Source organism: Chrysemys picta, chromosome 1, assembly GCF_011386835.1.
Source record: "Chrysemys picta bellii isolate R12L10 chromosome 1, ASM1138683v2, whole genome shotgun sequence".
Lineage (NCBI taxonomy): Eukaryota > Metazoa > Chordata > Testudines > Emydidae > Chrysemys > Chrysemys picta.
In genome coordinates this window covers 67486375-67512941 of record NC_088791.1, presented here as the reverse complement: position 1 = coordinate 67512941, position 26567 = coordinate 67486375, and the positions used below count along the sequence as shown (strand labels likewise).

General features: G+C 41.4%; 1 long non-coding RNA gene across 1 annotated transcript; it reads left to right on the top strand.

The window, feature by feature from the left end:
• The first annotated feature begins 2749 nt into the window (after nucleotides 1-2749).
• On the top strand, nucleotides 2750-25601 carry LOC101945677 (uncharacterized). The gene is made up of 3 exons (XR_254673.5): nucleotides 2750-2917; nucleotides 20797-20948; nucleotides 23826-25601. It is a non-coding gene; the product is annotated as an uncharacterized LOC101945677 (long non-coding RNA).
• The last annotated feature ends 966 nt before the right edge of the window (nucleotides 25602-26567 follow it).

Here is a 26567-nt window from a genome sequence, read left to right as displayed (position 1 = left end):
AAATGCCTGAAAACAGAAAAGTGTTTGGTTTTGGCTAAAAGATAAAATATGTCAATTCTCAGATGCTGTTGTAGTTTGGTTACTTCGTGTCCCCATTCTCCTTTATGGGTCAGGCATCCCAGCTAGATTTTACATCCAGAATGCACTTCAGCCATAGGACTCCTGTAATGCATTGCCTCTTTTGACCCAAAGAAGAGACCATGGTGCCTCAAGGCAATTATAGAATGACCAGGGAGCTTGGCCTCCAGAGGAAAATGGAAGCATGAGGCTCCCAAATTACAACTTCCCTGAGGCACTGCAAGACCATTTCCAAATAGAAATATTCCAGTTTTAAATTTTTTGTTAAAAAGTCAATTTCTTCCACTGGGAAGAACTCATTTTCTGACCAGTGCTAATAAATATCCTTGAAAGTACTTCTTAAGTAACCATTTGCTTTCTTCCTTCCCCTTCACCCCTGTTTCTATGGAAGCATCCGCTGCCAACAATATGGAGATATTAATAAAGTTTTAGAACTCTTACTCTTACTCACACAACTATTTTCATTAAGGCCAATGGACTGACTATTCACTCAAGTAAAGATTACTCACATGAACAAGGATTGCAAGACTGGACCCTCAATGAAGTCATGTTTTCTAAAAGTTACTATAGTTCATAAACATTCTAGTGAGTAATAACTAAAATAATTTCAGGAACTCATAGAAAATGTGTGAACACAATGAAATTTTTGGTAGACAAGATGGATACGTCTCAACAAATCAACTATGCTGATGACCTTAAACTCTTTCAGTGGTCTCTCAAGGGACTGAAATCAAAAGTGTGGAAACAACAATTTTCCCCACAATCCTGCTGAAGGTGTTCCTGTTTCTACAGATCTCATGAAGTAAGGAGTTAGTGTTTTTGGCACACTATGAAACTTTCAAGAGTTGTCCTGTGTGATCTTTTGATAAAAGCAGCATCCGTAACAATCTCTGAACTTCCTGAACTGCACAAGGTATGAAAAAAAAGTGACAGTCTTTTGCTGCTGAGCTGTAGCTGCTGAACAGCCAAGTCATGCCTGGTCTGAAACATGGTGGGGATGCAGGCACTTACAGGGTGCCATGGTATGGCACACAAGGAATTTAGTTGCAGTACTTACATTCTTTTTGTATATTTCTTTCTTGCTTTAATGTTACCTTTACCTTATACTTCTATTGTTTCTTTTTGCAATGATATTTTGAATTATTATTAACCATTTTAACTATCAAAAAGCTCCATATTGGCCACATATGAACACATTGTTAATACTTAGAAATAAGATAATTCCTGAGAAGTTGAAACAGTGCAACTTTACTCCTGAGTTTAGTACTCTTTTTTTGTTCAATAATCCTTTTACAATTGTAGCAAAAGACATAAATCTGATTTCTTATGGGACAGTGAGCTTGATTCTATATCAACTCAGAAGTGAGAAACCAAATCAAGATAAATATTAGTGACTGAATTCCTCTCTGGCGCTGCAGTTGCATATTCAGACTTCAAAGGACAGAAAGGATCCATATTGGGCAGTAAATGGTTATGGTGATATGAAGCAACATCTGACCAAGAGAGGGGGGAACAAACATGAAAGCTTGTAACTTCATGTTTGAATATGTCTGACATGAAAGGCTTCTTGAAATTTTTTGACAAACTGCACTTGACAGGGCTCATGAAGAAGCTGCTGCTCAGCACAGCTTGTAGGATGATGAAAAACATGAATACCTAGAAGGTATAGTAAATTATTTGGCCTCCTCAACCAGTGAGGTCATCGCTGCCTGGCTCTTTTTAAAATACATATAAAGGGAGAGCCTGGAAAATTATAGAAACCAAATAAAAGATTTTCAGTCAGAAAGAGCAAAATTATTTGTCTAAGTCCTTACACGGACCCCATCACTTGCTTCTGAGGGTTTCTTGACCTACTGGGGTAAGTTGACCTAAGTTATGCTTCCAGCTATGTGAATAACGTAGCTGGAGTCGACATAGCTTAGGTCAAATTACTGCAGTGTCTTCACTGTGCTGCATAGATGGGAGACGCTCTCCGGTTGACTTCCCTTACTCTTTTCGGGGAGCTGGAGTATGGGGGTCGACTGGAGAGTGCTCTGCTGTCGATTTAGCAGGTCTTCGCTAGACCCACTAAATCGACACCCGCTGCATCAATTGCAGCAGCGTCAATCTCCCTGGTAACGAAGACAAGCCCTGAGTATTTTGTAGAAGTGTATAACTTCTAGCAAAAAAATATTATATGTTTCTCCAAATGGATCTCAAATATCCACATGTTTCTGCTGAAGAGACAAGGCTGGTGGATGAAATGAGGTAGATTTGCACAGAGTGAGAGAAAGTAATTTTTAAGTTTTCCAGTTTTGTCCCTACTAATTTTCTGGGATTGGCATTTATATTCGCTATAAAAAAAAATCAATGTACAAATCTTCAGAAACATTGTGCCATTGGCACTGAACGAGACTGGATGTCATTCTAAAAGAGATAACCTAGTTCAAGTAGAAGCTACTGGGTTTGATGCAAAAATTACTGGGTGAAACTCTATGGTCTGTGTTACACAGGAGGTCAGACTAGATCAGAACGGTCCCCTCTGGCCTTAAAATCTATGAAAGCAGGATTTTTGTAACTTGTTTGTAAATTTAGTATTGCATATAGAGCATGTTCTAAATCAGGGATTCTCAATTTCTTCACAATGTGGACCAAACTTTGGGATAATGTCTCATGGGTCTCCACTCCTCCCATCCACAGATACATGGACTGCCTTTCCTGTCTCTGGTAATGGAACAATATCTGAATGGTGAATACAGCAATTTCCTACATGGAAAAAGTAGCAGTAATGCAATTTAGTAGGTAGGAACAAACAGCTGAACCAGCATCATGTGACCAGCCAGCTCTCCACAGACCATTGGTAAGTGCTCCATGGACAACAGCTTGAGAATCGTTGTTCTGAATAAACTTGTACGTATCCTAACATCTGATTCAACCAAACCTATTCCAATGGGACAATTTAAAATAATACAGAAGTGTGGACTGAATATAATGTCCAGCATATCAAAAATATGGATTCATTTGCTAGCATTAGTGATTTGTGTGTGTGTTCCTGAATCCAAAAAAATAGGTATCTTACAAAATCAAACCAAAGGACAGTTGACCTGTCCTTGTCAGTCTAGGCAGATATTTAAAGATAGAAACGTTAGCTTCATCCTCAATAACTTCAATGACATCTTTGAATCTTTAGAAGAAATTCTATATGACAGGAATTTCAGTTCACATAAGATTCCGGATGCCACAGGCTTGATAAAAGACTTAATTTTTCTCTTTCTCCTAGTTGCTTTCAGCAGTGTGATGAATGAATCTGCCATACTATTTGGCACTTTGTACTGAAAAAGACAATCCATGAAACATTCTGATGTGGTGTTAGGAGCAACATAGAGTTTCTGGACAAAATGAGAGTAGACAACTATCCGAGTTAAATGGTAATGACTCTGATTATAGCTAATGCAGATGGTAATCTCCCACCAAAATAACAAAGCCATTAGTTAAATTTTTTAACATAAATTTGATATTTAAACATGAGATTGATGTTTTTAATTTCACTTGTATAACCAAAAACAGATTGATCTTTTAAAATTAAATTTGGCAAGCTGCTAATGAAGATTAATTGCTTTGCCTGATTTAAAAACTGAAGGGCCAGATCCCTGGGGCTGTCTAAACTGTGCTTGGATGAGATGAAGGTTGAAAAGGTAGCAGCTCTAAACTACCTTCCTGTTCCCATAATCCATAGCCTGACTGTGAGCCAAACTGCCCCAAGCATAATTTAGAGCAACCTAAAAGCATAATTTAGAGCAGAGCATTGTACTCCAAGTTCTGTCCTTTCCTGCACCTCAACCATGCTCTCAGACCACCCAGAAACACCCCCTGTACCTGGGGCAGGGCATGTAAATGAGTGGCATGGAGACAGCTAAGTCTGCTTTACACCATCCCAGGATTCTCCTTTGCACTGGGTGAATCCCAATGTGCCCTTTATGGCAGATCTCCTTCCAGTTTGCACCATCAGAGCTGGTGGCCATGATCTGACATGCATTTTTCACATGTATGAGGCTTTTATTATTCAAAAATAATACTGCACATGCAGGGTTTGATAATTTTTATACCAGTTATTGATTTGATAAACACAAAGAATATGGTGATAAATATGGCAGTTAAGTCTATGTTGTAGCTTTTTATATGCAGTGTTCTTGTAGCCATGTCAGTCTCTGGACAGATGACTTAAACTCCACCATAACTTCAACGGCCACCATTCCTCCATTAAACTCTCTCTGGAACACTCCGACACTAGCATCAACTTCCTGGACACCATGATCAGCTTCAACAATGGAAGCTTACAGGTAACTACATACAAGAAAACTACAGATCACCACATCTACCTTCATAGATCCAGTAGCCACCTCAAACACACCAAGAAGTCTGCTATGTACAGCCAGGCACTCAGATTCCACGGAATATACTCTGAGGAGAAACTCCAGGATGCACACCGTAATACACTCAAAATCGCCTTCCACCAAACAAGGACACTCTACCATAGAAGTAGATCACATCCTGGAACTGGCCACCCAAATACCATGGGAGAACCTGCTTCAATACAGAAATAAACCCCCCAGTGACCTCCTATCCCTAGTTGTCACCTACCACCCCACACTGGAACCCAAACAGGGTATCATCCAACAACTACAACCCATACTTGATGGGGCCTCATTCTGAATCTTTCCTGAATTCCCACTTCTCACCTTCCCTCAACCACTCCCAGCTCATCACAACACCAGCAAGCTCCCCACAGACCAGGGCACACGCAACTCAAAGTGGCATCAGACTCTGCCAGAACAACAGATGCAAAATCTGCAGACATATCTCCACTGCTACAACCATAGGCAGTGTGTGACGCTTGCATTTGGGGAGACTGGGGGTGTGAGTGCCAGAAGCTCCCTAGAAGTGGGGGGCACCACTGGCGCCCGGATTGTGGCCCTGCCCCAGCTCTGTCACACTCAGCTCCTCCCCACAAGATCCTGCACGTGATACATCCCCACTCCACCCCAAGGCCCTGCCCCTGCTTGGCCGCCTCCTCAAAGGCCCCACATGTGCACCACCCCGAGGCCCTGCTCCCACTCGCCTCTTCCTGCCCCTGCTCCACCTCTTCACCTAAGGTCCCCCCTCCCACTACTAGCTCCTCTCCACCCCCTCCCATGAGGGCCCACATGCCCATCACTCGTGTCTCTCCACACTCTCCCCTGCACCCCCCACCTGCTGCTTGTGCCTCTCTTCCCCCTCCCCTGAGACTCCTCTGCCCATCTCTCTCTCCTCTCTGCCCCCTATCACCATCATTCACCCTTTAAGGGGGGGCCTCTGGGAAGGGAGTGAAGAGGAGCAAGCAGAAGGCGGAGGAGGCCTTGTGGGGGGGAAAGCTGAGTGGGAGCCGGTGGCTCCCCCCACTTCTCATCTGTCATTTCTTACCCCATTTGGGGAGACTTAGCCTCCTCAAGCCTCTGATACCCGCCGCCCATGGCTACAATGATCAACACTCCCCCACCACACACCTTTTCAAGATCCATATGTCCTACTTGTGCCTGTCACAACGTGTGGTGTACCTCATCCAAAGCACTAACTGCCCAGTAACAACAATGTGGGTAAAACCAGACAATTGCTGTAATCTTGAATGAACTCTCACAAGAAAATAACAGACACAAACACTGTTATCACCTGTGGGTGAACACTTTTCACAGAGAGGTCAGATATAGAGTGATCAATCAGTCCTCATCCTCAAAGGAACCCGCACAACACTTTCAAAGGATGAGCCTTGGAGCTTAAATTCATAACTTTGCTAGACACTAAAAATCATGGTCTCAATAAAGACACTGGACTTATCATAGAAGTTAGGACTGGAAGGGACCTCAATAGGTCATCAAGTCCATTCCCCTGCACTCAAGGCAGTATTACAAAATAACCAGACCGTTCCTGACAGGTGTTTGGCTAACCTGTGCTTAAATGAGTGGCAAGTTCTTAAAAACCTCCAGTTGCACAACCTCCCTACGCAATTTGTTCCAGTGCTTAACCACCCTGACAGGAAGGTTTTACTGATGTTAACCTAAAACCTCCCTTGCTGCAATTTAAGCCCATTGCTTCTTGTCTTATCCTCAGAGGTCAAGGAGAACAATTTTTCACTCTTCTCCTTGTAACAACCTTTTATGTACTGAAAAACTGTTATCATGTCCCCTTTCAGTCTTCTCTTATCCAGACTAAACAAACCCAATTGTTTCAATCTTTCCTCATAAGTCATGTTTTCTAGACCTTTAATCATTTTTGTTTCTCTCCTCTGGACTCTTCAATTTGTCCACATCTTTCCTGAAATGTGGTGCCCAGAAGTGGACACAATACTCCAGCTGAGGCCTTATCAGTGCAGAGGAGTGCGGAAGAATTATTACTTGTGTCTTTCTTACAACACTCCTGGTAATACATCCTAGAATGGTGTTTGCTTTTTTGCAACAGTGTTAAACTGTTGACTCATATTTAGCTTGTGATTCACTAAACCCCCCAGATCCCTTTCTGCAGTACTCCTTCCTAGGCAATCATTTCCCATTTTGTATGTGTGCAATTCCTAAGTGGAGTACTTTGCATTTGTCTTCATTGAATTTCATCCTATTTATTTCAGACCATTTCTCCAGTTTGTCCAGATTTTGAATCTTAATCCTATCCTCCAAAACTCCAAGCTTGGTATTGTCCAAAATTGTATAAGTGTACTCTCTATGCCATTATCTAAATCCTCGATGAAGATATTGAACAAATTGGACCCAGGAGGGATCCCTGTGGGACCCTATGTGATATGCCCTTCCAGCTTGACTGTGAATCACTGATAACTACTCTCTAGGAATGGTCCCTTAGAGTATGCTAAATAATATGTTTTATCTTGTATATAACTGTGACACTTTTAGTGTATGTCTATACTGGAATTAAAAACCTGTGCTGGCCCATGCCAGCTGACTTGGGCTTGCTGGGCTTGAGTTTACGGGGTTGTTTAATTGCAATACAGACATTTGGGCTCAAGCTGGAAGGTAGGAGAGTCTGAGAGCTTGGGCTGCAGCCCAAGCCCAAACATTGACACCACAATTAAACAGCCCCATGAGCCCAAGTCAGCTGGCATAGGCCAGCCACTAGTGTCTAATTGCAGTGTAGAAATACTCTTAGCACCTTTCCAAGACCTGAAGAATTCTGTGTAGTTTGAAAGCTTGTCTCTCTCACCAACAGAAGTTGGTCCCATAAACAATATTATCTGTAGCTTTTTTATAAACATCTAAAATTATGTATGTATTTTAAACACAACCTAGTTAAGCACAGATAAAACTTAAATGGAGTATTTCAAGAAGTGGAGATGAAATACTTGAAACTGACAACAGAGATTAGATAAGTGTCTCCAGGGCAAACCCCACATTTCACTTGCTTACAACTAGCATAGCTTCCAAGTTAAAACCGGACACACATGGTGGCATCAGCCTGCATTTTTTTGGTCTGAAAAATGGGGGAGGGGGGAAGTATTGCCAGGTATTACAGTGTGCTGCATTGCTCATTTTCATGTAACCCAATAATTAAAGACCGTCTTATAATGTATGCATATAAGGAGAAAGAGTAAAGTCTGTGCTTTTGAGTTTGAATATATGGCTAGATTAATCCCTCACCATATACTAGCATCACTCTGCTGCCTTCAGTGGTAAGTAAGAGGAGAATCAAGCAATCAGACTTAATGTTATATTAAAGTAAAGTAAATTATTTGGAATGAATCACATTTTCCGATGAATTATGTGAAACTTCAGACAAGTTCAACCCCTGAAAATGTGAGTTTCTGAACTGCTGTTTTAAAGCTCACCGTATTTACAGCCATAAAAAAGTGATCACACTTTTATTTCTGTAGAACAGTGACATCTAGTGATCATTCAGGCTAGTAATGAGTATTCCCTAAAGATTTCCTTAAGCTTCACTACCTAGTTCTGAAGTCAAAATTCACTTGTGTCTCAACTGTTCATGCTGATGATTTCTGACAGTGACTGATTTCTGACACCTACTGTTATAGGTGGAAAAGTAGATATGATAGAGTCAAAATACCTGTGGTTAGGGGGGGGGAGGGGGGATCTGTCTGAATTGGGGAGAGACATTTAAAATGTGTTTAAATAAGATGTAGAAACCAAGTAATATGCAGACAGATTCACTGCAGCATCTACTTCAGTTTTGATTTTTACAGACCGAGGCAGAGGACCTGCAGTGGCAGAAAGTTTGCCTAGGAGGCAGGGGTGTTGCAGCAAAAGGCAATAGGCACATGCCAACCCTACCAACATGCCACCATGGGTATATCCACACAGCAGCTGGGAGCACAGACACGCACTAGTCTGGGCAGACAGACATGCGCTAGCTCTGCTTGGGCTAGCATGCTAAAAATAGCAGCATGGCATAGACAGCGGCCAGGTCTAAGCACCTGAGTTTGGACCCAGGGGGTCGGGCAGAGTTGTACTTGGGCAGCTATTCCATGCTGCCACTCATGCTGCCACATCCACAGCTAGCATGTACCTGTCTAACCGGTCTTGGAGGTATGCTCCCAATTGCACTGTAGGCATACCCCAAGTGGCTGAGGGCAGCCCTGGCCAGGAATTTACAGATGCCAGAGGATGCATAGATTCAATAAATTTCTGATACAGTTTCTGCTGCTGCGCTTCTGTGGAGTACCTGTTAGAGTTTATAGTAGATCTGGTCAAGAATTTTTCAACAAAACAGTTTTGTTGAAAAATAGTAATTCATCGAAACGGAACTATTTGCAGGAACGTATCAGGTTTGATGAAACTTTTATTGGAAGAGGTGTCAGGTCCAGGGTGGAATTTCTGGTTAGAGAGAGACCCACCCCAGAACAGCGAATAGCCCAGTGGTTAGAGCACTCACCTGGGATGTGAGAGTGTAGCAGAGCAGGACTTGACACTGGATCTCCCACATCTCAGCTGAGTGGCCTAAGCACTGGCCTATTGTATCACTGACATTTTGATGAGAAATCTCATCCTAGACCTGAGAAACCTTTCCCGATTAAATTATTTTGTTGTAACTGGTATGTTCCCATGTGAATTTTTGACAAATTGGCATTTCCCAGTGAAATAAAGTCCTAACCAGCTCTTGTGATACTAGAATGTCATGCTATTCCATAGATGAGAAATGGAAAACTGATGTGGTGCTCAAAAGAAACAACTCTCTAGCACATGATGTCAATGTAAATGATGGGCCTGGGGTTCAGAAAAGCTTCTGAGGAATCAAAGACCAGATTTCAACGTGGAAATCTTCTGTACCCCAACAAAGTTCACTCGCAACATACTACAGATGGGCACCTGGTTAGCAGTTACTGGTTAGCAGTTAAAATTCAAGATAGATACATTAAACGTGGGCAGTAACACCACTTAAATCCTAAAAACAGGACTTCAGTAGATCTTAAGTGATACACAGTGCCCCTTGTGGTAGCCCTCTGAGTGGGTGAATTTAACGGTTGGGTAGGTTTTCCCTTGAGGTTTTCCCCAAGGCCAGGGGCTCACTGAAGGACTATCACTGAGAAGCGATTAACTTTGTTTGTCTCTCAGCTGCTGGTCCACCTCCTGGAACTATGTTTTTTCTAGACCTGGGCCTACAGGTGGGGCAAGCATGACTGGGGGAGGGGACTGGAGTGTGTCAGTAAAGCACATGGTACAGAAGATAAAGATTCTATGTGAGCGGGTGCTACTCTGTGCAGGGGTTCGACCATCACCACCCGGAAGAAGGACTTGCAAGAGGGACTCCACCCAGCCTGAAATACTGACAAACCTCAGACTCACAGGAGTGAGTTCCGCCTAGAGGAAGCATGTCTCAGGACTTTTGTTGTTTTCAAATCTGTATCTCTCAAGTGCTTTGAGTAAATTGTCTGTAGTTAAGAAATTCCTTTGTTAAGCCTGTGTTCCTTGCTTTCCTGCCACACTGTCTCTGAAGAGGTTAAATTAGAGGCCCAGAGAACCCACAGGCTAGGTGGAGCTCTGAGGTAGGGTGACCAGATGTCCTGATTTTATAGAGACAGTTCCGATATTCAGGGCTTTTTCTTATATAGGTGCCTATTACGCCCCACCCCCGTCCTGATTTTTCACACTTGGTGTCTGGTCACCCTACTTTGAGGAAGTATGCGTAAGTGACTGGGGATGGGTTGTGGGGTCTCAGACAGTGCGGGGTTGGGAGCAGCAACCCATGTTCCAAGGAAGGGAGTCAGGAAAGAAGTCAGTGCCCAGGACTGTGTCCATAGGCACCAGACCCTGAAACAGTGACTGGACTCAACACAGAACCAGCTGGACTCTGGTGCCTCTACACTGGGACATTGGGCCAAGTTGTTGCAAACAGTTTTTTTAAATGTAACTTCCTAAATTTCATAAAAAGTAAACTCACATTGGACTCTCCTTGGTGCTCAATGAAAGGGTTGGAATTTTTTGATCTACAGCACAGACTTCTACCAGTCAAGTTAACAGGGTAACTGGTAGCAGTAGCAGGCTATTTATCCTCTCTATGGATTAGCCACTAGAGTGGAATTAAATGCGTACTTTTCAATGGGTTTAATGGCTGTTTTCTAATAGCAGAGGAACGTTGGGAGTTGGGAATCCTGGTTCTTTTCCAGATTATGTAGGGGAGTGTGCTGTAATGGTTACAGATCCTTCTGTCCCTCTATCTCCCAGAACTTATTTTTGTCCCCCTCTGCTTCTATCCACCCACCACCAATCCTTGCTTTCTTCTGCTTGCATTGCCACTCAATCTGCACCCCCTATCCTGCCCCATCTATCCCATGTTGAGCTTGTCCTCCTCTCTCCATGCAGCATCACTCTGCTTTTGAGTGAGTCAGGGTGCTACCTTTTTCTCCTACTCACTGCCTGTGGGCTAGCAGATAACTATTTAAAGCATATGAGAATTCTGGTGCCACAATGGTCCCTAGGGGCTGGGAGGAGAAATTTCAGGTAAAGTCCTGCCCAGCCCCCACAGCTGCGGGATGGAACATACTCCATTGCTTTGAGGGAATGGTGCATGTTCATTCCACTCAGCAAGTGGGGTCTATGTGGTGATGGAGCATGCTCAGTGTAGATGGGCTCTTCAGAGAATTTAGCTGCCATTCTCTTCAAAAGCCTCTCTTCTGAACATTAAGCAAATGGAAGTTTTTAGAGGCTTATAATTTGGCCATGGTTGGGTGGATTTTCACAGCAATAGAAAAAGGCACATCCTGACATTAAGATGACTCTTCTGCATAATTTCAAGCTCAACAGTTAAGTTCAGTAAAGTTAGGAACATCTGAAAACTTGGTCTCATAATGAAGAATGTTAGGAAACCTTAACTGCAGAAGGATGCTTTGGTTATAGTGCATCACAAATTGAATATCAGCCAACAATGTGATGCAGTTGTGAAAAAGCCAACTATTATTCTGGAGTGCATTAACTGGAGTGTTGTATGTAAGACACCAGAGGTAATTATTTTGCTCCATTTGAGGCCTCAGCTGGGATATTGTGTCCAGTTATGGATGCCACCTTTTAAGAAAGATGTGGATAGATGGAAAGAGTCCAGAGGAGAGCAACAAAAATGACAAGGTTTAGAAAACCTGACCTATGAGGAAAGATTAAAAAAAAACTGGGTATGTTTAGTTTTAAGAAAAAAGATGGAGGGGGGACCTGATAATCTTCAAATATTGTTAACCGTTACAAAGAGGATGGTGATCAATTGTCCTACCTACTGTACACATGAAAAACAAGAAGTAATGGGCTTAATCTGCAGCAAGGGAGAGTGATAGATATGAGGAGAAACTTCTTAACTGTATAGATAGTTAAGTACTGGAATAGGTTACCAAGGGAGGTTGTGGAATCTCCATCATTAGAGATGTTTAAAAAGAGGTTAGACAAACATTTGTCAAGGATGATCTAGATATTTTTGGTCCTGCCTCCACATGGGGGGCTAACCTCTCAAGGTCCCTTCTAGCCCCACGTTTCTACCATTCTTTGAGCACGTTGCCAGTGGGCATGTTAAGACTTTCTAATGCCTGGAAAGGTTCTATTGTGCCAATTGACTATTCCTAGGGAAATTCCATTTCAATTGTGGGTTACAACAGAGTTTCGGGGTTACAACAAAACAGGATGGTTCTAATCACGTTTGTGGTTTGTTGTGAACATTTCATACAGGTCTACTTTTTCATAGTAATAGTTGAAAACAGATCAATTTAGTTAATTTTTGCTTCAAATGTAAATCCTCTTTAGATCAAAGAATGCAGTTTAATGAAAGGGCACATTGTACATTTTCTCTTTGAGTTGATTCAGTTATCCTCTTTGCCTTTTTAAAAATGCATTAATCAGTTAAACATTATAAAGCTGAAAGTTGTTGCTCTCCAGTCTGTATTTACAAAGCATAAAAAAATAAACTGAAGGGACCATAAGTAACCACATAGCTCAGGACAAGCATTTAAAAATGTTCTTTGCTACATTAAAGTGTGGTATTGCGAGTGTGTATGTGTCACAAACAGTTATGCATTAGTAACACTTTAATTTTATTTGAGAATCATAATCCTTTCTTTTCATCAGTATAGGAAAAAGATGTTAAAGTGACATTTTTTTAACCATTTAGTTAGAAAAATCTTCTAGTCGGTGTTTGTATAGTGCCTAGTACAATGTGGTCTTCTTCCTGGTTGATCCTTAGGCACTACTGTAATAAACATGATTAATTAATACTGGCAAGAATCATCACAGTCTCTGGACTCAGTCCTGTTTCCAATTAAGTCAATGACAAAATTCCTCAATGGTCCTGATTAAATTCACTATAGTTAATAGAATATGTGGTTTCTTTAAAGATTTGGGGCCAGATTGTGAAGCCCTTCCTCTCATTGGTGAACAGTTACTCATACTAGTAATTCCATTATATTTAGGTTCTTATACCACCTGTGAGGGGGTGGCCTAGGGCCACAGGCCCCCTGTTGGAGGCCTCAGGGTCCTACCACACCCTGTCCCAGAAAGGAACAGAAGAGAAGTCCTCCCGGCTGCCTAGAGTGGCTGTGGGGGAAGCACCTAGGTGGAGAGAGGCTGCAAGGAGCAGCCAATCAGGGCCCAGCAGCCTTATATAAAAGGAGCTGCAGAGCTAGAGACAGTTGCTGCCTAGAGCTGGAGGAGTGAGAACTGTGTTCCTAGCTGGCTGAAGGAGCAGCAAGACCACAGACAGATCAGTTGCTAGCAGGGACCATGGGCGCAAGAGGGAGCTTCTGACTGGCAGCTGGAACTGAGCCCAAGACAGTTGCTGGAAGGGATTGGGGGAACAAGAGAGAGTTCCTGGCTGGCTCTTGGGACTGAAGATAGAAGAACATCTGGGACCAGAAAGGGTGAAGAGTCTTCAGGGAGGAAGCACTGGGGGGGCACCATACCAGGGTTGAGGGGCTATTTGAAGGCTAGCCAAGAAGGGCTGCAGGCCTGATTAAGGACTGAGCAGTAAGGGCAGTGTCTCCAGGGAGGAAGCTCTGGGGGTATGGCCCCATACCAGGGCCAGGACTATTTAAAGACTGAGCCTGGGGAAGGCTACAGAGACACCACCGGAGGGGTACTGGAATAGGCCCTTGGTGGACTGTATACCCCAGAAGGGGTATGTATGTTTCACACACAGACTGTGTGGGTGACTTGGCTCGAGGGCTGAGTCGCTGAAAATCACCTATAAAACCACCAACAGTGGTCACCGCAGACTAAAAAAGTGCAGGCATACACACACATGGCTAGGTGGCACTTACAAGAGGTGGGTGCCACCCCATTACACCAACCATGTCACCATGAGATCTGAGTATCTTCCAAAATCATATGAAGTGACCTGCCTGGCAGCTGTTAGATATAATTCATTCTTTCTCTCATTCTTTCCTCAGGAGGAAATTGTTTGAACAGTTTTTTAATCAATATTATGTATAGTGTACTGTATGTTTATATTCGGTTTAGAGAGATAAGGTAGGTGAGGTAATATCTTTTATTGAAACAACTTCTGTAGGTGAGAGAAACAAGCTTTCAAGCCATCCACAGAGCTCTTCTTCTGGTCTCAGAAAGGTACTCCGAGCATCACAGCTAAATGCAAAATTGTTCAGCATAAGTTGTAAGCACATATTCTAAGGCAGAGGTCTTTCAGGGGGTACATCAGCTCATCTAGATCAGTGTTTCTCAACTTGGGATTCACATCCCCAGGGAGGTTGCGGGATGGGTTTAGTGGGGTCACAAGTGTAGGGCCAATATTAGGGGGTGACAAGCAGGAGAATTGCCCGGGGAATCCTGTGGCATGGGGCCCTGCAAAGCTAAGTTACAAGCTTCAGTCGCGGGTGGTAGAGTTCAGGCTTCAGAGATACAGTAGTCTGGAAAGATTGAGAACCACTGTTCTAAGGGACCATTTAAGATGGAATGGTCCATTAACAGTTCTGCAGTCATAGGACAAAAAGTGGGGGAGATTAGTGGGTTACAGGTTGTTGTAATAAACCATAAATCCAGTGTCTCTGTTCACTAGCAGTTACTAATTTAAAGTCCCAGGCTCGTCTATCGAAAGTGCTGTGCAGGTTTCCTTTGAGGATGAGGACTGATAAGTCAGATATGGAATGATCGTTTTGTGATGCTTCGAGTGCCTTTCCCATACCTAAAGAAGAGCTGTGTTTGGCTTCAAAGCTTGTCTCTCCGACCAAAAGAAGTTGGTCTAATAAAAGATATTGCCTCACCCACCTTGTCTCTCTTATATCCTGGGACTGACATGGCTACAGCTCCACTGCATATATTTAGGTTTGACAGATTTCAATTTTTTAAAATAATTTTGACCGATAATATCCATGTTTATTTTAATCACTTTTTTATTTTTTAGCTATTTAAATTTTCACAGTTGTGGGATATTATGGAGGGGGTCAGCGAATGGGAGGGGGCAGGACAGACAATAATTATTTAGCAAGATGTTGCGTTTCAAAAAAAATAGCTTTATAACTGATCAAACACAAATTGTCAATATCACATGGCAAAATATATAAAGTAAATACCCTTAAATCAAACCCCAGTACACTCTCAACCAGCATTTTTCTTACCTTGCCTATCTGCAAATTTCAATTATGATTAATGGAAATATTTTTCATCACTTTGTGGTTGTACGTTGAAATCTAGAGTTACTGATAAAAATCTAATCCTTTCAAGCCTATTTATATTAGAGAAGACAAAGTTGAAAAAACGTATCTTGAACATGCAATAGAAGGTCAGAAGGTCTATGAAAGGTTTCAGAGTAGCAGCCGTGTTAGTCTGTATCCGCAAAAAGAAGAACAGGAGGACTTGTGGCACCTTAGAGACTAACAAATTTATTAGAGCATAAGCTTTCGTGGACTACAGCCCACTTCTTCGGATGCATATAGAATGGAACATATATTGAGGAGATATATATACACACATACAGAGAGCATAAACAGGTGGGAGTTGTCTTACCACCTCTGAGAGGCCAATTAATTAAGAGAAAAAAAACTTTTAAACTGATAATCAAGCTAGCCCAGTACAGACAGACAGTTAGATAACAAGTGTGAGAATACTTACAAGGGGAGATAGATTCAATGTTTGTAATGGCTCAACCATTCCCAGTCCTTATTCAAACCGGAGTTGATTGTGTCTAGTTTGCATATCAATTCTAGCTCAGCAGTTTCTCGTTGGAGTCTGTTTTTGAAGTTTTTCTGTTGTAATATAGCCACCCGCAGGTCTGTCACTGAATGACCAGACAGGTTAAAGTGTTCTCCCACTGGTTTTTGAGTATTTTGATTCCTGATGTCAGATTTGTGTCCATTAATTCTTTTGCGTAGAGACTGTCCGGTTTGGCCAATGTACATGGCAGAGGGGCATTGCTGGCACATGATGGCATATATCACATTGGTAGATGTGCAGGTGAACGAGCCCCTGATGGTATGGCTGATGTGATTAGGTCCTATGATGATGTCACTGGAATAGATATGTGGACAGAGTTGACATCGGGGTTTGTTACAAGGATAGGTTCCTGGGTTAGTGGTTTTGTTCAGTGATGTGTGGTTGCTGGTGAGTATTTGCTTTAGGTTGGGGGGTTGTCTGTAAGCGAGGACAGGTCTGTCTCCCAAGATCTGTGAGAGTAAAGGATCATCTTTCAGGATAGGTTGTAGATCTCTGATGATGCGCTGGAGAGGTTTTAGTTGGGGGCTGAAGGTGACAGCTAGTGGTGTTCTGTTATTTTCTTTGTTGGGCCTGTCTTGTAGGAGGTGACTTCTGGGTACTCGTCTGGCTCTGTCAATCTGTTTTTTCACTTCAGCAGGTGGGTATTGTAGTTTTAAGAATGCTTGATAGAGATCTTGTAGGTGCTTGTCTCTATCCGAGGGATTGGAGCAAATGCGGTTATATCTTAGAGCTTGGCTGTAGACAATGGATCGTGTGGTGTGTCCTGGATGGAAGCTGGAGGCATGTAGGTAAGTGTAGCGGTCAGTAGGTTTCCGGTATAGGGTGGTATTTATGTGACCATCGCTTATTAGCACAGTAGTGTCCAGGAAATGGACCGCTTGTGTGGATTGATCTAGGCTGAGGTTGATGGTGGGATGGAAATTATTGAAATCATGGTGAAATTCCTCAAGGGCTTCTTTTCCATGGGTCCAGATGATGAAGATGTCATCAATGTAGCGCAAGTAGAGTAGGGGCGTTAGGGGACGAGAGCTAAGGAAGCGTTGCTCTAAGTCAGCCATAAAAATGTTGGCATATTGTGGGGCCATGCGGGTACCCATAGCAGTGCCGCTGACTTGAAGGTATATATTGTCCCCAAATGTGAAATAGTTGTGGGTGAGGACAAAATCACAAAGTTCAGCCACCAGGTTAGCTGTGACATTATCAGGGATACTGTTCCTGATAGCTTGTAGTCCATCTTTGTGTGGAATATTGGTGTAGAGGGCTTCTACGTCCATAGTGGCCAGGATGGTGTTTTCTGGAAGATCACCGATGGATTGTAGTTTCCTCAGGAAGTCAGTGGTGTCTCGAAGATAGCTGGGAGTGCTGGTAGCGTAGGGTCTGAGGAGAGAGTCTACATAACCAGACAAGCCTGATGTTAGGGTGCCAATGCCTGAGATGATGGGGCGTCCAGGATATCCAGGTTTATGGATCTTGGGTAGCAAATAGAATACCCTTGGTCGGGGTTCTAGGCATGTGTCTGTACAGATTTGTTCCTGTGCTTTGTCAGGGAGTTTTTTTTAGCAGATGGTGTAGTTTCTTTAGGTAATCCTCAGTGGGATCAGAGGATAATGGCCTGTAGAATGTGGTGTTAGAGAGCTGTCTAGCAGCCTCCTGGTCATATTCCAATTTATTCATGATGACGACAGCACCTCCTTTGTCAGCCTTTTTGATTATGATGTCAGGGTTGTTTCTGAGGCTGTAGATGGCGTTGTGTTCTGCATGGCTGAGGTTATGTGGCAAGTGATGTTGCTTTTCCACAATTTCAGCCTTTGCACGTCGACGGAAGCACTCTCACACTTGTTATCTAACTGTCTGTCTGTACTGGGCTAGCTTGATTATCACTTCAAAAGTTTTTTTTCTCTTAATTAATTGGCCTCTCAGAGGTGGTAAGACAACTCCCACCTGTTTATGCTCTCTGTATGTGTGTATATATATCTCCTCAATATATGTTCCATTCTATATGCATCCGAAGAAGTGAGCTGTAGTCCACGAAAGCTTATGCTCTAATAAATTTGTTAGTCTCTAAGGTGCCACAAGTCCTCCTGTTCTTCTTTTTTTAGAAGGTCTATGGTGGCTCTTAGTCCCTGAGGAATTTCATTCCACAGTTTTGGACTGGCTATGGGAAAGCTCTGGCTGCTGCACATATGAACTTCAATAGAACTACTTGTGTGTGTAACTGTTCATCAGTATAAGCGGTGAATTCAAAATCTAACCTTTTGAAAATATTTGTCCTGTACATTTAGATATTACAGACTAAATTTTTCAAAAGTGACTAGTGATTTCAGTCCCCCCAGCATTTGGGTGCCAAAACTGAGATGCCTAATGAACACATTCACCCTGAAAATCAACTCCCTTTAAGGTGTCTCATTTTGGGCAATCAAGATCACCAGTTACTCTTTAAAATTTAGGCCTAATCCTAGGAACATGAAGACAGAATTTGGTACCATATTTATTAATACAACCCTATGCAAGTAAATAGTTCAGTAATCATCATCATCATTATTCCCATAACCGCATTGGTCGTTGGGGCACCATCACTGATGAGCAATCAACCAATTGTCTCCATCCCTGACGATTGTGTCTCAGTGCTTGAGTCTCCATGAAGTCAATTCCTGTCCACTCTTTTATGTTGTCAATCCATCTCTTCTTCTGTCTACCTCTTCTCAACTCCTCCCCCCTTCCCCCGCCTCCAAAAAGGGGTATCCTTTGAGTAGGTACAGAAGTAGATTTAGCATCAAAACACCTTTTTCTATGTTATACACTTAAAAGTAATCTGGGGCAATTTTTACCCTGAGGTATAAATATTTTTTTTATTATGAGCCAATTTATTGACACTTGATAGAATGAACAGTTATCTTAGACATGTGAACAGGGAGTTGTCTAGATATGGAAATGTGTATTTGTCCACACACACAGAGAGCTAAACATGAAATGAAAAGCAACAGTACATGGACTTGTAACGCTCCCTATAGTAGTTGGGTTTCAGAAATCAATGAATGGCTTTTATTGCCCATATATGCATTTTTTGTCATCTGTGACAGATGTAAAATGGATCACATTCTTTGTGTTAATAGTTAATCCAAATATAATGTGATGACAAACTTATGAATTACACTGAGATTACATTTTATCCATGAAAGATCATGCTTTTTCATTACTATTACAGATCATAGCTTTTCAGTATCACATACACCAGTCTGTACTAAGGATCTTTACTACCATGCAAAGCAGGGATGGCATACACCTGGGGTGAAACTCTGCATCCATTTAAGGCAAAACTCCCATTTGATTTCAATGGAACAGGATCTTACCTCAGGCTATGATCTGAGTCCAGCTCACTTGATGTACGTTTGTGGCCTCCATAAAAATACAGTTTCTGCAGAATCTAAGATTTCATTTTTAAAGAATAAGGAGTAAGCCTCTATCCCTAACAGTTTTGAAGGAAAACATTGAAATATGAACGGAATGTAATCATTGCAATGCTGTCTTACTGAGTCTGCAACCAGCCTGAAATAGTTACTCTAAAATGTGTGAACTCCCCCATCCCACATTAATTTCATTGATGTATCAGCTCTAAAGCCTATTGATAACACTTGACTCTGAGCACTATTTAATTGCTAATTGTTTTAGTGGCTGGAACGGGCTGAGAGATTAGGAACTGGGAGTTGCAGCAAGGAAGGAAATACAGAAGAAAGAACAGAGGAGTCACACAAAGACAAGGAAGAGAGAGAACCAGAGAGAGGAAGTTGGGGACAAAAGATAAATAAGGGACAGGAATAGCAATGTCCAAAAAGGGACCATATTTACCCACTGAGTTTGTTACTATATTGTATGATAAGTATAAAATTAAAGAAATATATATATATATATATATATATATATATATATATATATATATATATATATAGTATAGAAGGCCCCAATCAGCAAGTAAGAGGACTGTCAGAATAATTAGTATTGCTTGTAGTGTGGGAAGGATATATGGTTTCAAAAGTAACTAATAAAATAAAGAGCTGCAGTAACAAGACACAACACAAACATGATACAAAGAAATAAGCCCAAATCTTCCCACTGTTCTGCTAGTAAGCAAAGAGTGGAGGGGAGAAGATAAGAAAGAAAAGGCTTTTGGAAGAAAGAAGGTTGTAAATCCTACATAGATTAATATTGGAAATAAGGGTGAATTGTTGCCAATTGTTTTTTAGCTGAGTCAGTAATTGGCAATGACATTGCTTGTTTGTTAAAGGGTATAAAAAGTAAACTCTTAAAGGGTTCATTGCTAATACCTTCCTGACCATGTTGGAGCCAACTGATATCGGTCTAAGAACCCCTAGATTTAGCCTATCTTGATCAAATACTTGCAACTGTTTTGTTATTGTTTGGATGTAGTAAATTGCTATTATTTAGGCTTTTTAGGTATATTTAGAGCAATTGTATAAATACCATTTGGCCTTTGGATATAATAAAGGAAATTAATATTAAATTAATGTTTGGTGGTTTCCAATGTCAATATTAATAATTTCAAATATTATTAATAATTCAAACCTATATAAAGACCAGATTCTACCCTGGATCTTTGTACAAACCGCCCATTGACGTCACTGCTGTGGACTGGGGGGAATATGGAATCCTAAAGTTATAAATTAGCCCATGGACCATAATTAAAATGGAATTTGGCTCTCTCCGCAGGGTGAGTTACTCCTTGTGTGGAAGTATAAAATACTTCTTGGATGAGCTATTCTGTTTATTCCAATGAAGTGGAATTGTTCCATAAAGTTGTAATCACATTTGTATGAGTCTGATGTGCTTACAGGCTTTGGATGCTCACTGTAAAATAGCAAAAAGAGGGAAATGGACCCAAGGTGTATACAAGATACTAATACATATGCTGTTGTAGGTTTCCATATAGAATGTGCCTGAAGAGGATATTAAGAATAATACCTTATTCTATATCTGGAAAGACATTATCTGTGGCGTCTTTTTTCTCACTTTGTTCTTTATTTTCAAATAATTTTAGGTGGGAGTTTATTGGATGGGATGTCTGTGTGGATATCCTTGAGACCAGTTTGGATAATTCCATGGAAACTATTGAGTCCCCAGCTCCAGCCTCCACACCAAAATCCAGTGGAATCCAGCCCTTGAATGCATGCATAGAAAGATTTCCTGTAGGTAAGGTGATGTCACATAGGATGTTATGCCTGATCTAAACTCCCTCTCTCTTTGTAAATTAATGTGAGGATTTAGATTATTGTTAATTTGATCATTGTCTTTACCATAATTTCACCCTCATGCACCTTCCCAATTATAATCTACTGCCAGAACTGCAATCTGCAGCCTTTTCCCCTTTGGTATAAAGTTTATAGTTAGTGAATGTTAATGTAGTTGCAACTTTAGCCAGTGAAGAAGTCTATTCTGGGAGCAAGGGAGAATACAGGCCCAACAATTGTCTATCTAGGGCAATTATTTTAAGATAAATTTGAAGGTCTCTACATTCTATAATGTTTCATATGATTAATCCAAGACTAGTCAAACGAAGAAAGAATAATAAAAGAAAGAATAATATTGTTGCTCCCTGAGCCTCTGAATAGTGTCAGGATGAATTTTGAGTACACAGATTTGTTTCCTTCTCATATGCTAGAAGCTTCTGCTGCCTGATTTTGGCAATTTAGGAGTTCCTGTCCTTGTTTGCCTTTCATGCACACCAGTATACTGCAATTTTTGAATGGGAACTCAGTGTCTCTGGAACTGTGATTGTCTGTCTCAAATGTATGTTAACTAAATTATTCAAAAGACAAATAGACTATCTCTTTAGAGTGATTTCTTCCAGTCAAATCAAGAAAGTTCTCATTAAAAACAAGCTTTGTGATTATACAGTAAAAAAATTAATGAATGTTAAACCAATCTGAGAGGTGGTGTTTTTAAAATGTCATTTGCTCTTATCCGTTGGATAAAAAAAGAAAAAACGTCTGCTTTAGAATACATTATATCCCCTATTAGTAAGATCCTGGCCATTTTGATTCATATTTATATTTGTTTATAATATTGTGCTAGACATTCTGGAATATATTTTTAAGTGGTTCGTGGGAGGCTGACACACAAATTAGACATCAGCCTGAGTCACAAAGTTTGTATCTGTAATCTGATCTGAATCCAAACTTCCCTAAATGCTAGCTCTGGATTAGTGGAGGCATTGCTTGGATTTGGTTTGACTCATTGTGGACAGAAGCCCACATCATGAATTTTGGATCCAAAAGTAAAATCTCCCCTACTATGGGAGGTTAGGATCCAGAGTTATGAATGTATTGTGCCTATTTATTTTAAATCTTAATTTTAGCTGCTTTATTTAGAGAAATGCTACATGGTAACCATAAGTTAAAATGTAATCTTTAAAAGCACATTTAATATTTTTTTCTTATGAAAATCCTATAAAATGACCTACCACATTAAATTATCCTGATATAATATAAATGTATGAACAAACATGTATAATTTGAAATATTTGTTCTTTGCTTAACTATTCACTTAAGGTCTTTTAAGAACATTCAGAATCTTCTTATATTTTTCCTGGCTATATTATAACTGCAACAAGCTAATCTGACTTTATAAATCTTACTACCTCCAGTGGAACATTGCAGGAGAGGAGTTTTTACTGGCTGCTGGTTTGAACAGCTTAAAGTAGAGAAGAGATTGATCTCAAAGAAAATGCAACAAAGAATAGACTTAATCTAAATCAGTGGTTCTCAATTTTTTTTTTTTTTTTTTTTTTTGCAGACCACTTGAAAATTGCTGAGGGTCTCAGCAGACTTTCCAAATGTTGTTTGTACCGTTAGGTAACTATTGTAAAGTACTTTGGATAAAAGCACTATATAAAACAAAACTTCATAATAATTAACTTTTTTGTTCCACAAATAAAAGCACACAACTCATATTATAATATCAGTAGTCTTACCTTTCTAATGCGATGGATGTGCCCTCTCTACACCACCGTGGCAACCCCTGAGCTGGTGCTGGGAAGGGTGGGGGTCTCTTCCCTCTCTCCCCCGCTGCAGCAGCCCCCAAGCTGAGGCTGGGAAGGAGGGATGTCTCTCCCCGGCAGCTGCAATCCTGGAGCTAGGGAAAGTCGCAACTTTCTCTGGCCGCTGCAGCCCTGCACATCCCAAATTCTCCCCACCCCCTCTTCTCACCCCACTCCCACCTATGCCCTATTCCCCCCAAGGCCACCACCTCACCTTACATGTGTGTCTTCTCCAGGGTCCAGGCAACTAATTAGTAGAGCCATGCCTGTGTGGCTCCACTAATTAGGAAGGGTAGCTCTTCATTCTCTCGTGTGCGGCTGCCCAGGTGCGCACCTTAGAGGGAACTATCTGTGGACAACCTGAATGGAGCTCGTGGACCACTGGTGGTCTGCAGACCACACTTTGAGAACCTCTGATCTAGATGATGGAATGGTAGATAGACTGAAGAAAATCTAAGCTGCTACCTGTGAGTCTGACCCATGCCCATCATGGCTTATGTGGTGAAAGATAAAAATACTTGGCCCCTCTATAACACAGATTTATCAGTGCTTCCCTCCAAGAGGGCTGTTTATTACCCACCTTAAAATGCATGGTTCTGATCTAGTATTCAGGAAATACTCTCAATACTCCCAATTGTGCCTCAGGTTCCAAGGCTCCATTTCTCTTCCCTTCTCTTCAACACTTATGACAAGCTCCTGGGAAGATTGTAAGATGCCATAGATTTAAATTGCAGTGTTAAGCAAATGATATTCAGTTATATGCCTTCACATCAAATGCTAAACTATCCCAATGCATGAATGAAATCAGATCCTGAAAGAAGAGCAATTGAATAAAGTTAAACCCATTTGTTTCTTCTGCATCCCCTCACCCTTTGTAGTTACCTGGCTTTCTCCCTGCACCGTTCTGAACTCAGTCGTCATCTTGGCAACACCTCTGAGGGATGGACAGTTCTTTGCCTTATGCCTGTGACAGAGTGCTCTGAGTCAGGTACCACGTAATCCATTTCATTCTCCTTTCCTTTCTTTTTCAGATTGGAGTGAATTACTTCCAAATGGTGTATAGCAAAGTTCATTAGAAAAAATAAAGAAAATCACATCAAATGTTATAGCATAAAATCACATCTTGTGTAAATTTGGGTAACAGCCTAGTAATATCAACACATATGTATAGATATGGGTGAGTAATTCAGAGAATAAAAGAATGTTACATTCTGTCTCTCTCCCATTCTATTGGAGTCTTTGCGTGTCTCTTAACATTGCAGCATTTCAGAGGCTCTCGGACACATCAGAGGTCACTGAGTAAGTGTTGTTACCACCTACTCCTATATTATGGGGTTCTGTCAAGTATACATTGGAGAATTTTACAAGTAACTTAGAAATGTTGTGACCCTTTACTGCCTTACTCAGTTGTATGATGCATTTGCGGTTATTATTCAGCCCCCAGCTATGGAGTCATACTACTGCGGTAGCTGTTCTGTTCTGAGAGAGGCAATATATTTACCTAGGTGCAACCTCTGGAACACAAATTAATCCCTGTCCCTTTCCCTAGAATGGTTTCCTTTCTATGCCATGTTTATTTAAAAAATAACCAAAACCAATCCCATCCCAGAGATATAGTTATTTCTTCCATTCTCATTCGACTCTCCTAGCAACTCAAATGATCCTTTGCCTCCATGTGTACATTCACCTACTTACTTTCCTCTATATAAGATATCTCTCATTATTCCCACACAGTGTTTCTATAGCCTACTGAATCTAGTCCAAGAAACCATGTAAATATTCCTTGTCCTAGCCAGAAGTGTGATGCTCTCATCTCTGGTTAATATTCTTTTCCATTCATCATCTTGGCCTGGACTGTCTTTCTAGGTCAAGGATCCTTGTTGTCAATAGAAGCCTTGTTTATATACAAAATGATTCCTAGACAAGAAAGACAATCTTGCTGGGGTGGCAAGTTATAAAAGTAAGATCTTTTCAACATTAGGAGCATACTACCTTTATTCTAATCAATATCAAATATGACTTCTCAGCAGAATGTAACCAATCAGACACACCAGACTACCATGAGGTGATGCTAGTGGGTAGGAGAAATCATTGTGAAGAATTAGCGAATACCATAATCTGTACCTCAGTAGAGAGCATTTCTCAAAATAGTACTGTGATGTTCTGTACCTCCGGGCACCCAGCACCCCCATGTTCATGCTTGTAAAATGATTGTGTGGTATCCAATGCAAAGTTTGTCATGCCGGGTGTCTTTGGAAGGCTGATGATGCACTGAGCATTGTTGTTATAGTAATTATTGTCATAGTAATGTTATAGGTTGTAACTTCATGAATATAGTTATGAGGCTGAGAATGTGTCCTCATGGCTTAAGCAAGCTCAGGCAAAAACTCTCCAAGAGCAGAGGGGCAGTTCACACCTCATCAGTGCACGTATGGGACAAACCCAGCCCAGACTCACAGGAACAAAGGACACTGGTCTAGCTACAACAAAAGATCTGTTGGATTCTTGAGTGAGTCACCCCCTTTGGTCAGTTTGGGACTGCAATGAGGTAATGCTCATCTGACTCTGAAGGGCGAGGGGAAGCCAAGAGGGAAGAAAGAACATGATAAAAGGGAGCAACATTTACCAGGCTCTTCCTTTCTCTTCCACCTCCATCTAAAGATATCCCCATCAAGCAACTGAAGCGCTGATCAAAGGGGAGAGCCTGGCTGAAGGGCAACCAGACAGCCTGTGGTAAGAAGCATCAAAGTTTGTAAGGGTATTGAAAGTGTTAAGATCAGCTTAGAATGCATTTTGCTTTTATTTCATTTGACCAAGTCCGACTTGTTATGCTTTGACTTATTCTCACTTAAAATCTATCTTTGCAGTTAATAAAATTGTTTGTTTATTCTACCTGAAGCAGTGTGTTTGGTTTGAAGTGTGTCAGAGACTCCTCTTGGGATAACAAGCCTGGTACATATCAATTTCTTTGTTAAATTGATGAACTCATATAAGCTTGCAGTGTCAGCGGGCATAACTGGACACTGCAAGATGGAGGTTCCTAGGGTTGGGTCTGGGACCAGGGATATTGGCTAGTGTCATTCAGCTGCAATTAGCTGGGAGCAGCTTACATGCCAGAGGCTGTGCGTGAACAGACCAGGAGTGGGGGTTCTCACAGGGTAAGGCTGGCTCCCAGAGTCAAGGATTGGAGTGACCTAGCTGATCATTGGTCCAGATAACACCAGAGGAGAACGTCACAAGTACTCAGTGAAAGAGTTGTCCTGGAATCCTCAATGATCCTGGATACCCAAAAAGTAGAAGCAGAATAACATGCATACTCTCATCTTCAGCTGAGCAAGAGGCTATATACTGTCCGAGACTCACACATTTTTCCAGAGCTGATTAGTGTCTGTAGTTTTGTTTCCAAATATAGCATTTGACACTAACGAACTCAAGCTGATGCTTGATACAGTAGCTCATCTTCTGGCCAGCATAGACCAACAAGAGTCCATCCCTCGAGTCATTCAGCTTCCTATTGAACCTCAGATCAAGTTTGACATCCTGGTATTAAGATGGGCCCATTTCATAAGTGCTTTGCCAATGGGCCCATACAATCTGCAACAGCTGCAATCCTTATGAACAATGAAACGGGCAATGCTATGGCCAATACTACTGGGAGATACAGAGAAACCCTTCTTGACCATTGCCCAGTGGCTGTGAAACTGCCTTCCATTCAAGCTAATAATGACCACAATCCTTACTGCCTAGTTCTCCAGTTGTCCATAGAATTTTTT